This window comes from Rhinoderma darwinii, unplaced genomic scaffold (genome assembly GCF_050947455.1).
Source record: "Rhinoderma darwinii isolate aRhiDar2 unplaced genomic scaffold, aRhiDar2.hap1 Scaffold_70, whole genome shotgun sequence".
Taxonomy (NCBI): domain Eukaryota; kingdom Metazoa; phylum Chordata; class Amphibia; order Anura; family Rhinodermatidae; genus Rhinoderma; species Rhinoderma darwinii.
The window spans coordinates 640159-655862 of record NW_027464260.1 but is presented as its reverse complement, the minus strand read 5'-3'; positions in this window follow the sequence as shown (position 1 = coordinate 655862).

The window sequence follows — 15704 nt, the reverse complement described above, 5'->3', positions numbered from 1 at the left end:
AGGATTGTCCACACGGGAGTGAAATATATAAAACATTGGCATTTATGTTATTTGCACATACACTCCATAACACAAAAAAACACACACGGGAGAACATACCCCAACAAAAATTGGCACCAACATGATGCATTGCATAAAGAAACCTGGAAGGATTCCTAGGGTGTCATGGCTTTTTAACATTTGGCCTTAGAACACACACGCCCCTACAGATTGTGATAGGTATGGGGCGGCGAGGTGTAAGCAGACATATCCGCACCACTATGCTGTCCCCGGCCCTGATGAGGATGTTCCTGCACAGCATAGTGGGGGTGATACTGGGTCTGGTAGCCGTGGGGCTGCATGGGAGACTGTAAACTTGGGGCAGGTAGGGAGTATGGAGGTAAGTGACGGACAGGGCCAGCCATTGGGCCAGGGGAGAGGTATCTTGGGCCTGGAGGATATTGCGGCATCTGCGATATTCCAGGGGCAGGTTGGGAGGGCCCTGGAAAATGGACCCCCACGGAGGGCATAAAGACACTACGCCACTGCTCGATAGCTGTGAAGCACCGCCCTGGACTAAGCGGGGGTGTAGCACTGTCGATTATCAACAGCATATTCGATTGCAGCCACACCAGCCTATGCACTGGTACCCGGCGCATTAAAGGTGCCATGCTGCGACAAAAAAAGTTGTGGTTGTCCTCATCAGCTGCACGGCGCAGGTACTCCAGAACACGCGCGTCCACCAGTGCACCTGCGGGTGGGTTGACAGGGCGTCTGCGGCGGGGTGCTGCATGGCTAGGTGCCACTTGGTCCGGTGACCCAGCTTCAGGCGCTGAGGCGACTGGGACTGGATCCTCTCTGGTGGGGTCCGGGGTTAGGGTGACCAGGGGAGCGGCGGCTTCGGACGCCTGGATAGACTCGGGCCGTGCCTCCTCTTCAGACGCGTCAAGAGTGTCGCTAGTTCTAGAATATAGGGGAGACGTCAGTTGAGGAACCCAATTTACTGTGCAAACACAAAGCTGCTTTGGCGTATCTTACATTTTTGGGAGATCACGTTTGCAAAAAGGGACAACAACGAGTACTTACGGTTGCATGTCCATTATCTCCCGCAGGAACAACAACTGCTCATAATAAATATAGCGGCGTTTCCTGGTGCCACCTTCTCCGCTGCGCCTGCCGGAACCATATTCTCTCCGGAACTGGTCCCTTGAACTTCGCCACCGTCTCTTTACATCGTCCACTGTATAAATAATAAAGAACACATCATTCAAGAAACACACCAGATTTTACTGCGCACACAGACAGTGCATATAAACTGGTGTACCACACGTCCACACAAGAACACACCTAACTTGATGATACTATAAAGATGCCACTGAACGGAAACGTTGCCAATGACAGGCATTTATTCACCAGGGACGCAATAGGCAATATGGATGTCATTATACACATATATGTCGACACACATATATACACTCACCAATGCGTTGGCGGTCACGGGTGCGGCTGTCGGCCCACTCCTGCTCTAACACCGCTTCGGCAATATGCTCCCATGCTGCCTCCTTGACTGTGCGGTCATGGTATGACTCCGCATGGGTGTTCCAGACCTCCGGACGCTCCTGAACTAAAGCGATGAGCTTAGCAACATCCATCTGGCGAGGCATGGCTGCAAGCTGCTTGTGGTGCTGTAGTAAACGGTTTGGCCTCTTTTTGAAAACCTGCTCTCTAAGGTACTTCCTGCTTTTCTGCTGGTTTCAACTAGTTAGTTCAAACTCCTTAGCATAGAGCCAACGTGTCGGCGCTGCTGCCACCGTATGACATGCGTGATTTTCACGCACCCATTGACTTCAATGGGTGCGTGATGCGCGAAATAAGCAGAGATATTGAACCTGTCGCGTTTTGTACGCAGCAAACAAACGCTGCGCAAAAATCACGCACTGTTTGAACTGCCCCATTGACTTCTATAGGGCTGTGCGTGGCGCGCGAAAAAAACGCGGCCTGCACACACGCAAATCACGCTCGTGTGAATCCCCCCATAGAGTGAGTTTTGGGAACCACAACGGTGTGTACCACGAGTATTGTACTCATTTTTATTAAGGAAATGGGAAGAAGGGATAAGAGTCATGGTTCCTAGGGGAAATTAAAATAGTGAAAGCAATAAACTTTATTTAACAAATTAAATTTAATTTTTTTTTATTTTTTTTTTACAATTGTCCAACGTAGGTCAAATTAAATGACGGTGCAGATGACCCCCTATCCTGCTCCATGAAGGCACAATTTGCCTTATGTATAATTAGCTATCATTTGCTACTTCTCATACAAGAAACCAAACCTTTTAATGACTGAGGTTGGTAAGAATATGACTTTGAATTGAGCTATATTCGTCGCTTTGTGGTAAACTTTGTAGAGATCTGATAACAGAGGTATAATGATCTTTATTGCAAGTGTGCTGTGTTGTGTGCACTGAGTGGATCAGCATTTGCTGATGGTCAATGAACACTGTATGCGTTTCTTTCAGTTCTCTTGTGTGCACTGAGTGGATCAGCATTTGCTGATGGTCAATGAACACTGTATGCGTTTCTTTCAGTTCTCTTGTGTGCACTGAGTGGATCAGCATTTGCTGTTGGTCAATGAACACTGTATCCGTTTCTTGCAGTTCTCTTGTGTGCACTGAGTGGATCAGCATTTGCTGATGGTCAATGAACACTGTATCCGTTTCTTTCAGTTCTCTTGTGTGCACTGAGTGGATCAGCATTTGCTGATGGTCAATGAACACTGTATGCGTTTCTTTCAGTTCTCTTGTGTGCACTGAGTGGATCAGCTTTTGCTGTTAGTAAGTAAACATTGTATCAGTGTCTTCGGATTCTCTTGGTGTAGATGCAAGATACAATAGACAAAAGCACGATAAGGTGTCGTGCTAAGATTTATAACTTGAACTGCTGATAAAACTCTGTGTGCGTTAATCAGTGAAGTAACTCGGCAGCCCACACTGTGTTGTTACATATCGCTGACCACTTCTGTTAGGATCAGCAGCGATGTATTAAGTGCTTGCTGTCAGTTATCTCCGCTGGTGCGTCAGAGACTATAGGCAGCAGCACATTAAGATATTCGGGCTAGGTAGCCTTGTGTTCCGCACTTGCACATGGCGTGCACCGCGGATCGTCACCATTAAGATCAGCAGTGATGCAATTAATTACGCGCGTTGGGGTTATACAGCACATTTGATTGATTCTCCCGGTCCATTTACTATGGGTAAGACAATTTTTCTTTAAATAAACGGGTGGTGACTGACTATTCAGTCTCTGTACCTTTTTCAGGTGATTCATTTCCACTCTTTTACCCTGTCCTTTGTATGTGAAGGTTGTACTTGTAATAGGATATAAACATTCACCTGTACCATTAGACACTGTGTCTCATACTCTGGACCTAATTGTCTGATTATCTTGCCCTGGATTATTTCTGGGAGTTTCTCCTGTTGTGCTGTTTTGGAACTACAGAGTCCTTTTGTCCATTTGTAATTTTAATATTTTGTGTATTTATGTGTCAATTAAAGATATTTTATTATTATTGGCTGTCTAGCTCCTTTATCTCCTTTTGTTCTTTAATGTATCTATAGGAGTTGCCTTTTCTTGGTATTGAGGGAGGATGCGTTAACTATATAGCACCTAGCCCCTGACTCTATTTGCCATATGAGCCATATTGTATTCTGTGTTCCTCACAGCAACCGGCTCTCAGCAAAAGATGAACTTCAGAGCACGTGATGAATCATGGCTCTTACAATTGGACCAAATATTTAATGAGGACCCTGTTTTAGTCCCAGTAATTGGTGGTAGGGACAGTAGAGAGCTCTTTAACCAACTAAAGCTCCTTTTGAATAAGAGAATAAAAATCTGGTGGAACAAAGCTTTCCTTGCCAAATATATTTCTAGGGGTTTGATTCCCAGAGGCTTGAGGGTTCAAGTGTTCCCTTCCTTTAATGTAGAACATGACGATTTTAAAAATAAGTGGGAGTCTTTGGCTGACACCTGCTCTAGGGGTTTTATGGACCTCCTGGTGCAATCCAATACTAACACACTTATTGAACTTGAAAAAGAGATTGAAGATGTCCAGGCAACATTGAAAAAAGATTTTTCAAATGAGATACAGACTAAGATACAAGAGGATTTAGACAGGGAACACGCTAAATGGGAGAAGGAGATATGTGCCACTAAATCAGGGAAATTCAAAAGAGACTTGTTAGACTATACATCTAATAAAGTCTATAGATGGCACATGAGACAGGGTCGTTTGAGATCTAGATCCTTTTCCCATTCTAGATCCTCATCCACATCATCTCGAATTTCAGGTGATGATAGCTATAAGATCAGGGATATTAATGTCAATACTAATGCTGGGACTAATCAGGGACCCCCCGTTTCAAGACGGCACTATGACAGAAATGGCAAACAAAAAAACATACGACAACACCAGCAAGATAAGAACCCAGCCAATAAATTGGAGGTAATTAAGGTAATTAACCTATCCTCTCACACTCTCTCTGATGCCCAAATTGAGGTTCTGAGCAAGGGTGTAATGATAGGGGTAGGGAAACGGACAAGTGAGCCCTAATCTACCCACCACTCTGTCCCTGCCTACTTGCAACGACCCGCCCTAGGCGACGGGGTACAACTGGGCGGTGGTCCCTACGCTCAGTAAGTGCACGAGACAAACAGACAAGGGTACACAAAGCTAAGGGAAATGGGGCAGTTGCCCACGGCAAAACCGTGAGCAACAAGAGAGGTGAACGAGCCGAGTCAAACCAGGAGTGTAAGAGGTACCAAACGCAAAGCAGGAGAGTAGTCAGTAAGCCGAGGTCAATATGGAGCAGGATCAAATAGTCAGAAGCTGTAGCTGGGCCAGGAAACCACACGAGAAGAATCACAAGCAAAGGAGGAACAGGAAAGGCAGGTATAAATAGACAGAGGGCGGGAGCTAGCTGAGTCTGGCCAGGCTGCGATAGGCTCTCCCACTCCTAAGCCTGCCAGCCTGAGTGGTGGAAGCTGGAGTCAGTCTCAGAGACATAGAATCAGGTGAAGACTGATTACCTATGGGCATTAACCCCGAAGCTGTGCCTGGCAGATCATTTACAGTACCCCCCTTTTATGAGGGGCCACCGGACCCTTTCTAAGTGGACCTGGTTTATTGGGGAAATGAAGGTGGAACTTCCTGACCAATACCCCAGCGTGAACATCCCGGGCGGGTACCCAAGTCCTCTCCTCAGGCCCGTATCCTCTCCAATGGACCAGGTACTGGAGGGAGCCTTGGACCATCTTGCTGTCCACAATCTTGGCCACCTCAAATTCCACCCCCTCAGGGGTGAGAACGGGAACAGGAGGTTTCCTCGAGCGAGCCAAGGACGGGGAGCAGCGTTTAAGGAGGGAGGCATGAAACACGTAGTGTATTCGAAAAGATGGGGGCAACTCCAGTCGGAAGGAGACAGGATTGAGGACTTCAATGACCTTATATGGCCCAATAAACCGGGGAGCAAATTTCTTGGACGGGACCTTAAGGCGCAAGTTCCTAGACGATAACCACACCAGATCCCCAACCATAAACAAGGGGTTAGCAGAACGTCTTCTATCAACCTGAGTTTTTTGTACGCTCTGGGACGCCTCTAGGTTCTTCTGAACCTGGGACCAGACTGTGCACAGTTGCCGATGAACGACCTCTACCTTGGGATTGTTGGAACTACCAGGTGAAATGGAGGAGAACCGTGGATTAAACCCAAAATTACAGAAAAAGGGGGAGACCCCTGACGAGTTACTGACCCGGTTATTAAGGGAAAATTCGGCGAGGGGAATGAATGAGACCCAATCATATTGACAGTCAGAGATAAAACACCTTAAATATTGTTCTAGAGATTGATTAGTCCTCTCAGTTTGGCCATTAGTTTCAGGATGGAAGGCAGAGGAGAAGGACAGATCAATCTCCAACTTTTTACAGAAGGCTCTCCAAAACAATGAAACAAATTGTACCCCTCTGTCCGAAACAATATTGACAGGGACCCCATGGAGACGCAGGATGTGTTTGACAAACAAGGTAGCTAACGTCTTGGCATTGGGTAGTTTCTTGAGGGGCACAAAGTGGCACATCTTACTGAAGCGGTCTACTACAACCCACACCACCGACTTGCCTTGAGATGGAGGCAAATCGGTGATAATATCCATGGAGATATGGGTCCAAGGTCTCTGGGGAATGGGCAAAGAATGTAGTAAGCCCGCTGGTCGGGACCTGGGAGTCTTGGACCTAGCACAAACCTCACAAGCGGCGACGTAGGCCTTAACGTCTTTAGGCAACCCAGGCCACCAATAGTTTCTAGCAATGAGGTGTTTGGTACCCAGGACGCCTGGATGACCAGATAGTGTGGAGTCATGATTTTCCCTAAGAACCCTTAGCCGGAATTGCAGGGGAACAAACAGCTTGTCCTCAGGAAGGTTCCCGGGAGCTGAACCTTGATCAGCCACAATTTCTGAGACTAAATAAGAATCAATAGAAGAAATGATTATACCAGGAGGCAGAATACAAGCAGGATCTTCCTCCGAAGGGGGGCTGGCCATGAAGCTACGCGACAGTGCATCGGCCTTAATATTTTTAGACCCAGCCCTATAGGTAACCAAAAAGTTGAATCTGGTAAAAAATAGCGCCCATCGAGCTTGTCTCGGGTTAAGCCTCCGGGCAAATTCTAGGAAAACCAGATTCTTGTGGTCGGTAAGGACCGTTACCTGGTGCCTAGCCCCCTCCAGGAAGTGGCGCCACTCTTCAAATGCCCATTTAATGGCTAAGAGTTCGCGGTTGCCAATATCATAGTTACTCTCAGTGGGCGAAAACTTCCTGGAGAAGTAGGCACAGGGACGGAGATGGGTGAGGGACCTGGTACCCTGGGACAAGACAGCCCCCACTCCCACCTCGGATGTGTCAACTTCCACGATAAATGGCTCCATTTGGTTGGGCTGAAACAGCACCGGGGCCGAGATAAAGCACTTCTTAAGGACCTCAAAAGCCTGGACAACCTCAGGAGGCCAGTGGAGGAGATCAGCACCTTTGCGAGTGAGGTCCGTAAGAGGCTTAGCGATGACCGAGAAGTTAGCAATAAATCTCCTGTAATAATTAGCGAACCCCAAGAAACACTGTAACGCCTTCAGGAAGGCAGGTTGGACCCATTCTGCCACAGCCTGGACCTTGGCGGGGTCCATGCGGAATTCATGAGGAGTGAGGATTTGACCCAAAAATGGTATCTCCTGTACCCAAAACACACATTTTTCGGTTTTCGCAAACAGTTTGTTTTCCCGAAAGACCTGGAGCACTTCCTGACATGCTCAATGTGGGAGGACAAGTCCTTGGAAAACACCAGTATGTCATCAAGGTACACTACAAGAAATACCCCCAGGTAATCCCTTAAAATCTCATTTATGAAATTCTGGAAGACCGCAGGAGCATTACACAGCCCAAAGGGCATGACGAGGTATTCTAAATGACCTTCGGGCGTGTTAAACGCAGTCTTCCACTCAATCCCCTCTTTGATGCGGATAAGGTTATACGACCCCCGTAGATCAAACTTAGAGAACTATTGGGCCCCCTGAACCTGATTAAAGAGATCAGGAATCAAAGGAAGGGGATACTGGTTCCTTACAGTGACCTTATTCAAGTTACGGTAGTCAATGCATGGCCTAAGACCACCATCCTTCTTCCCTACGAAGAAGAAGCCAGCACCTACCGGAGAAGTAGAGGGACGAATGTAACCCTTGGCCAGGCATTCCTGGATATACTCTCTCATGGCTTCACGTTCGGGACAAGAAAGATTAAATATTCTACCCTTAGGGAGCTTAGCTCCTGGTACCAATTCGATAGCGCAATCGTATTCTCTATGAGGAGGTAACACTTCGGAGGCCTCCTTAGAGAAAACATCAGCGAAGTCCTGCACAAACTCAGGTAGCGTGTACACCTCCTCAGGGGGAGAAATAGAATTAACAGCAAAACATGACGTCAAGCATTCATTACCCCATTTGGTAAGCTCCCCAGTATTCCAGTCAAACGTGGGATTATGCAACTGCAACCAGGGAAGGCCTAAAACCAAATCGGACGATAATCCCTGCATCCACAGTACAGAGCACTGCTCTAAATGCATGGAGCCAACAAGGAGTTCAAAAACAGGGGTATGCTGTGTAAAATAACCATTAGCAAGAGGAGTGGAGTCGATACCCACTACCGGGACAGGTTTAGGCAAATCAATCAAAGGCATAGCTAGAGACATAGCAAATTCCACAGACATGATATTAGCAGAAGACCCTGAATCCACGAAGGCACTGCCGGTAGCAGACCTACCACCAAAAGAGACCTGAAAGGGAAGCAAGATTTTATTATGTTTCATATTTACGGGAAATACCTGTGCGCCCAAGTGACCTCCACGATGATCACTTAGGCGCGGAAGTTTTCCGGCTGCTTATTCTTACGCCTAGGACAGGTGTTCACTTGATGCTTGTCATCCCCACAATAGAAGCAGAGACCATTCATCCTGCGGAACTCTCTACGTTGTCGGGGGGACACGGAGGCCCCGAGTCTTCCGTGGAAGAGCGAAGCAACGGGACCTCGGGAGGCATCATGGGGGAGTCAGAGGGGAAAACACAAAAACGTTCAAGTTGTCGTTCCCTGAGACGTCGGTCAAGTCGTACCGCTAAAGCCATAACCTGGTCTAGGGAGTCAGAAGAGGGATAGCTAACTAGCAGGTCTTTCATGGCGTTCGACAGACCCAACCTAAACTGGCACCTTAAGGCAGGGTCATTCCACCGAGAAGCTACGCACCACTTCCTAAAGTCAGAACAATACTCCTCAACAGGTCTCTTACCCTGACGTAAGGTCACCAGCTGACTCTCGGCAAAGGCAGTCCTGTCAGTTTCGTCATAAATGAGTCCGAGAGCAGAAAAGAAACGATCAACGGAGGAAAGTTCAGGGGCGTCAGGAGCCAAGGAGAAGGCCCACTCTTGGGGCCCTTCCTGGAGCCGGGACATAATTATACCCACCCGCTGGCTCTCAGAACCTGAGGAGTGAGGCTTTAAGCGAAAGTAGAGCCTACAACTCTCCCGAAAGGAGAGAAAAGTCCTCTGGTCCCCTGAGAACCGGTCAGGCAACTTGAGGTGGGGTTCAAGAGGTGAGGGGCACTACCATTGTAGCGTCAGGCTGGTGGACCCTCTGAGCCAGGGCCTGGACCTGTAGGGAGAGACCCTGCATTTGCTGGGCCAGGGTCTCAAGGGGGTCCATAGTAGAGACAGGGACCAGGGTAGACTAGGTAATGGGCTTGTGAATATGTAATGATAGGGGTAGGGAAACGGACAAGTGAGCCCTAATCTACCCGCCACTCTGTCCCTGCCTACTTGCAACGACCCGCCCTAGGTGACGGGGTACAACTGGGCGGCGGTCCCTACGCTCAGTAAGTGCACGAGACAAACAGACAAGGGTACACAAAGCTAAGGGAAATGGGGCAGTTGCCCACGGCAAAACCGTGAGCAACAAGAGAGGTGAACGAGCCGAGTCAAACCAGCAGTGTATGAGGTACCAAACGCAGAGCAGGAGAGTAGTCAGTAAGCCGGAGTCAATTTGGAGCAGGATCAAATAGTCAGAAGCTGTAGCTGGGCCAGGAAATCACACGAGAAGAATCACAAGCAAAGGAGGAACAGGAAAGGCAGGTATAAATAGACAGAGGGCGGGAGCTAGCTGAGTCTGGCCAGGCTGCGATAGGCTCTCCCACTCCTAAGCCTGCCAGCCTGAGTGGTGGAAGCTGGAGTCAGTCTCAGAGACATAGACTCAGGTGAAGACTGATTACCTATGGGCGTTAACCCCGAAGCTGTGCCTGGCAGATCCTTTACAAAGGGATTGACTTTTTCACCTACCAACCCTTTCGATTTTTTTTACAGCATTAAAAGATCTTCACCTGTTTGCGCGTAAATTGGTTTTACAAAAACTATACAACAGGAGCTCAGATACCCTAACGATCACTAGTGACCCCTAGTGGGCTTAATGAACAACTAAATTTCGCCCCTTTTTTATAAATTTCCGTACCACCATTTGCTTTTAATGTCATTTTATTTTAATTGTTGTATCTTGATTTTGCTATATAGGCATTTGATGCATTAACTCTGTGACAGCATTTATCTCTGACGAGACCTTGAAATCCCTCACTGGATCCTACTATCAAGATGAAAGAAGATAACATCGTAATACCAGAAATGGATGTACATGTCTTTTTGTATATTCCTGATCTATGAACTGATCACAATTCATGTGTTTAAGGCAGCAATAGCTCTGTATCTCTCTGTGCTTTTCTTTCATATTGCTAATACGTATTTCCCTGATCAGTGATACTGTGCTCAAGGTTATATTCTGCTGACAGTATGTTTCACGTCTTTTTAATAGTGTATACCCATATATTAATTATGCCACTGTAATGTTTACACCATACACACACATATTGGTTCATGTGATTTTATCCCTGCATCTCTCCCTTTTTTTTATCCTTTTCCTATCACTTACTTTAATACGAGACTGAGGGTATGTGCACACACACTAATTACGTCCGTAATTGACGGACGTATTTCGGCCGCAAGTCCCGGACTGAACACAGTGCAGGGAGCCGGGCTCCTAGCATCATACTTATGTACGATGCTAGAAGTCCCTGCCTCGCTGCAGGACAACTGTCCCGTACTGTAAACATGTTTACAGTACGGGACAGTTGTCCTGCAGCGAGGCAGGGACTTCTAGCATCGTACATAAATAGATGCTAGGAGCCCGGCTCCTTGCACTGTGTTCGGTCCGGGACTTGCGGCCGAAATACGTCCGTCAATTATGGACGTAATTAGTGTGTGTGCACATACCCTTAGTGTCTCTCTTAAATCTGCGGACTTATACTGTGTCTTTCAGTATCCTCAGTCTTAATCATGATTAATGTGTAGGGTTTGCTATACATAATCACATTTACTTCTCATTGCTATTATTAGAGTACTATATGTATTCTTTATATTATCGTTTTCTTATTTCACCCCTCTTGGTACTACACTCTTATTACCCATTTTTCTACTTAGTTATCGTTTCACTTCGATGATTTCGATTTATACGCTTTTACATACAGCCACTTACGTATTCTGACAGTGCATCGTTTCTTCTGCCCTCTTTCCACCTTCCAATGAGGTGCGCGCGTCTCCTGTATGATCCCGCTGTGTGGCTCTATCTCGCTCCCGCCCCCTTTGGCGCACTGCGCATGCTCGGGATCCCTGTATGCGTCGGGGATTCCGGATGTGCGCTATGGCGCCGGGGGCTGGAGGTGGGGCATTCCTCACTTCCGGTTTTCGGCAGGGAATGTGTGCCGCTGCTCATTGGAGGGTGGTAATTGAACCAGTGATGAACACCTGTTGGTTACCATATATATTGCTGTCCCATTCTCTGATACATCATACCCCTTGAGGAAGCAGACTGCGAAACGCCCGTTGGGGTTATACAGCACATTTGATTGATTCTCCCGGTCCATTTACTATGACAATTTTTCTTTAAATAAACGGGTGGTGACTGACTATTCAGTCTGTGTACCTTTTTCAGGTGATTTATTTCCACTCTTTTACCCTGTCCTTTGTATGTGAAGGTTGTACTTGTAATAGGATATAAACATTCACCTGTACCATTAGACACTGTGTCTCATACTCTGGACCTAATTGTCTGATTATCTTGCCCTGGATTATTTCTGGGAGTTTCTCCTGTTGTGCTGTTTTGGAACTACAGAGTCCTTTTGTCCATTTGTAATTTTAATATTTTGTGTATTTATGTATCAATTAAAGATATTTTATTATTATTGGCTGTCTAGCTCCTTTATCTCCTTTTGTTCTTTTTTTATTTATATACTAACTGTTTAACTGAAAAATAAAATTCTAGCGACACATTCCCTTTAATACTGGCGTTTCATACACCAGTCCTATTAAACAGTTTGCTGGAGTAAGATGCAACACATTTATTAACAGGCGAACGACTCTTAATAAATGTGTCGCATCTTTTAGCTGCAACGCGGCCTGTCATCAGTACTTTCTAGGTGCTGCGGCCTGCTGTAAGAGCCTGAGGGAATCCGGGAGGGAGAATCAGATTGGTGAGGTAAGTACATTTTTAAAATGTATTTTATGGTCTAATTGGGGGGGCAAACAGTCTGATTGAGAGGAGGTATGGGTCTGGCACGGACCTTTGCCTTGTTACGCCCCCCAGAGATAAATCTGGGCCGCATTATACATATAGATTTCTGCTATCATTTACATCAGTTACTGGCGTAAATTATAGTAAAATTATTGGCCATTTCTGCTAAGCCCCGCTCATTTTTTGCCCCCAAAAATATCGACATTTGCGCATTTTGTGTATTTTCTACGCTAGTAAACTGTTGTAGAAAGGTTAATATATTCCCCCCAAAGGCTACAGACCGTAATACAATATCTTAATGTAAGTATGTGTACACTTAATTGTGCAGCAACGCTTGTTGTCTCCATTCTATGTCAGTGTGGGAAGTAGATGTCCGGCCTTATGATTTTGTGATATGTGATAGACCCAGAATCCCAATCACCAAACCAAAGAATGCAAAATAAAGACACAAAACATTATAATTGGGTGTTAAATGGTCAAAACTTTTATTATATTATGTGACCAAACCTAAAATGGCAAACCTCCGACTCACGAAGAGTCACCCTCCAGCACGCAGGAAAGGAAAAACCCCCTGTGGGGGAAACCTCTAGGGAAACCATGGCTGGAGGATTGCCCTTCCTCTGGGCTTAGAAGGTGCCAAAATATAATTCGTAACAGAATTTGTACGTTTTCTCAGATTTTCAAGGAAAGACAATGCAACGAACGAACGAACGAACGAACGAACGAACGAACGAACGAACGAACGAACGAATGAACAAACGAAAGACAAACACATAAATCGGCTGATCTGGTTGGCTAGGCGGATGTCTCTCTTCCTGGGCACCCATTAAAATTAATGGTTGATCCACGGATGAGACGGGTTCTCCAGATGCCTCCTTGTAGCATCTGTCTCCGCTCTGGCTAATAGGGGGGGATCTCCTGCTGGAAACCCCCCTCTATTACAGACAACCCGTATGAAGAGGACGGCATCACTGTAATGAAGAAGTGCTCTTGGGTGTAGGGTTTCCCTGCTAGAACCTCCAAATTACATCAGGTCGGCATTGGTGGGGAAGTCAAGCTCAAGGTCCTCAGTCCCATCCAATATGGCGCTGAATGTGGCAGTAAAACCTTCTAATATGGAATCTTCTTTATGTCATAAACATTTGTATTTATGACATCAGCACCTTCATCATCATTACTACAGGAGTTTCTTACCACTGCACAACTCATACATTGTGACGTCACCCACAGTGGTCAGAAGTGTTAACCCTTTAATGACTGGTAATGTACTTAGTACAGATGCCATAAAGCTGAATAGAACATATCAGCGGCCATAAAGGAAAAGGGATAATGCAGGGAGCATCTCCGCACAAGAACAATCCATGACAAAGGGTTTTCCAGGATGAGATAACTTATCTGCTTTCTCCAAAAACCAGCACCACACCTGTCCATAGGTTGTGTGTGGTATTACAGCTCATTACCATTCACTTCAATGGAGCTAACCTGCAATACCAGATACAACCTGTAGATAGGTGTGGTGCTGTTTTTGGAAGAAAGCAGCCATATTTTTCTAATCCTGCACAACCCCTGTTAGAAATAGTTCAAAAAAAGTTGGGGGAGAAGGAGAAGAAGGGGAGAGGGAAAGAAGAAATTAAAAAAAGGGAAAAAGAGGAACTCTGAGGTAAAAGAAATCAAACTAGACTGAAAGGAGTCTGCTGGAGGTGCCAGATGGAAAGACATATTTCTGCCATGGGGGCCAGATTAGTTGAAATGTATCTTGAAGGGGGGCTTCAAAGATTGGGCTTTAGCACTTTCCTGCCTTATGAAGTGCTGTTGCATTGAAAAACTATGTAGTTCATCTTCGAATGCAGCGTCACAAAAACAAATTATTTTGTAAAAAATAAAACTATATAAATTTGGTATCGCAATAATCGTAACGACCCGCAGAAACAAGTTATCATGCAAATCATGCCGCCCGATAAACACTGTAAAATCAAAACAGAAATGGTGGAATTACAGGTTTTTTTTCAATTCAGCCCACAAAAAGTAGGTTTTTTTACATTTTTTTAAAATACATTATATGGTACATTAGGCCGCAGGGTAAATTCCACGTAAACAGCGCCATTCATCGGTTAACTGTTTAAATGATACCAGTTCAAGTGACCTTTATTGAAAAACACTATAAGACATTTTTCCCAATTAACCTTTTAATTGGGCCTAGCATGTGTGAAACTGTCTGCTAAGCAGTTGTATCTAAGCATATTATATGTGATACTGTCTGCTGAGCCGCTGTCTCCTATCAAGTAGCAGAGCTATCAGGTGTCATATTCTTAGGGATCACACGCAAAGTCAAAAATGGCTGAAAATTACAGAGCTGTTTTCAGAGAACACAGCCTTTGATTTACAGCCGTTTTTTAAGCTGGAAAAGTTTTTTGAGGTGTTTTTTTCTAGATGTTTTTGGAGCTGTTTTTCCATTGACACAATGAAAAACATCTCCAAAAACGGCTCAAGAAATGACATGCTCCTTCTTTTTACGTGCCGTTTTAAAATACAATAGGCAGATATTTGTAGGCATTGGGCTACCGATTTTTCAGGCGTATTTTAAGGCGTTTACGCCCCGAAATACACCTGAAAACACAGCGTGTGAATATACCCTTATAGATACGCTGTCTCAGATATATATATCTTTTTTTTTTTTTTAGGGGGGTGAGCAAAACACATGTCTTGTGGCACAAGACAGTCTGATTAGTGGGGGAGATACAGGGTCTGGCTTAGGCCTTTTGTTACACACTCAATGTAAAATTGTACACTAGCTCGGAGCTGGCGTTGATTTCTGCTTTACATTACGCCCGTTACTGGTGTAAATGATAGTAAAATTGTCTGCCCTTTCCGCAAACCGCCACACACTTTTCAAAAAGTGCCAAGCGCAGCATAAACTGCCCAAAAACTTTCCCGCACTTTTGGGACTTTTCTATGCCAGATTAGTGGCTTAGCAAGGTTAATAAATTCTCCTCTAAGGCTACAGACAGTAATACAATATCTTACTGCAAGGATCTGTACACTCAGTGTCTGACTGAGGTACCTTGGACCCACCAAAGGAAATAATTCTTGGGGGTCTACCCTTCAACTATATAGAAATAATTTGAACACTCTTAATTGTGTACTAAAAATGTGTGTAGTAAAACAAAGACCAATATTCCCACCATATTGTGACAGATATCAGTCCTACACATTCATTCTGCAGAACATAAAAGTGAATACAGTGCAGTGAAATTCAGTGACTCACTGGTGACATCTTCTTAGATTGGAGACGTTCACGTTCTCTTTTCTTCTTCATCCGGCCCAGAACACCATGATGACTTCTTCCAGTCTTCTTCATCTCCAATGCCCAAGCGTGAACCACAAGATACGTCATGAAAGTGTTGATGTAACCTAGATACCACGTGTAATGATGGGGTAGGGAGACAGACAGGTGAGCCCTAATCTACCCGAAACTCAGTCCCTGCCTACTTGCACCGCCCGTCCTAGGCGACGGCGTACAACTG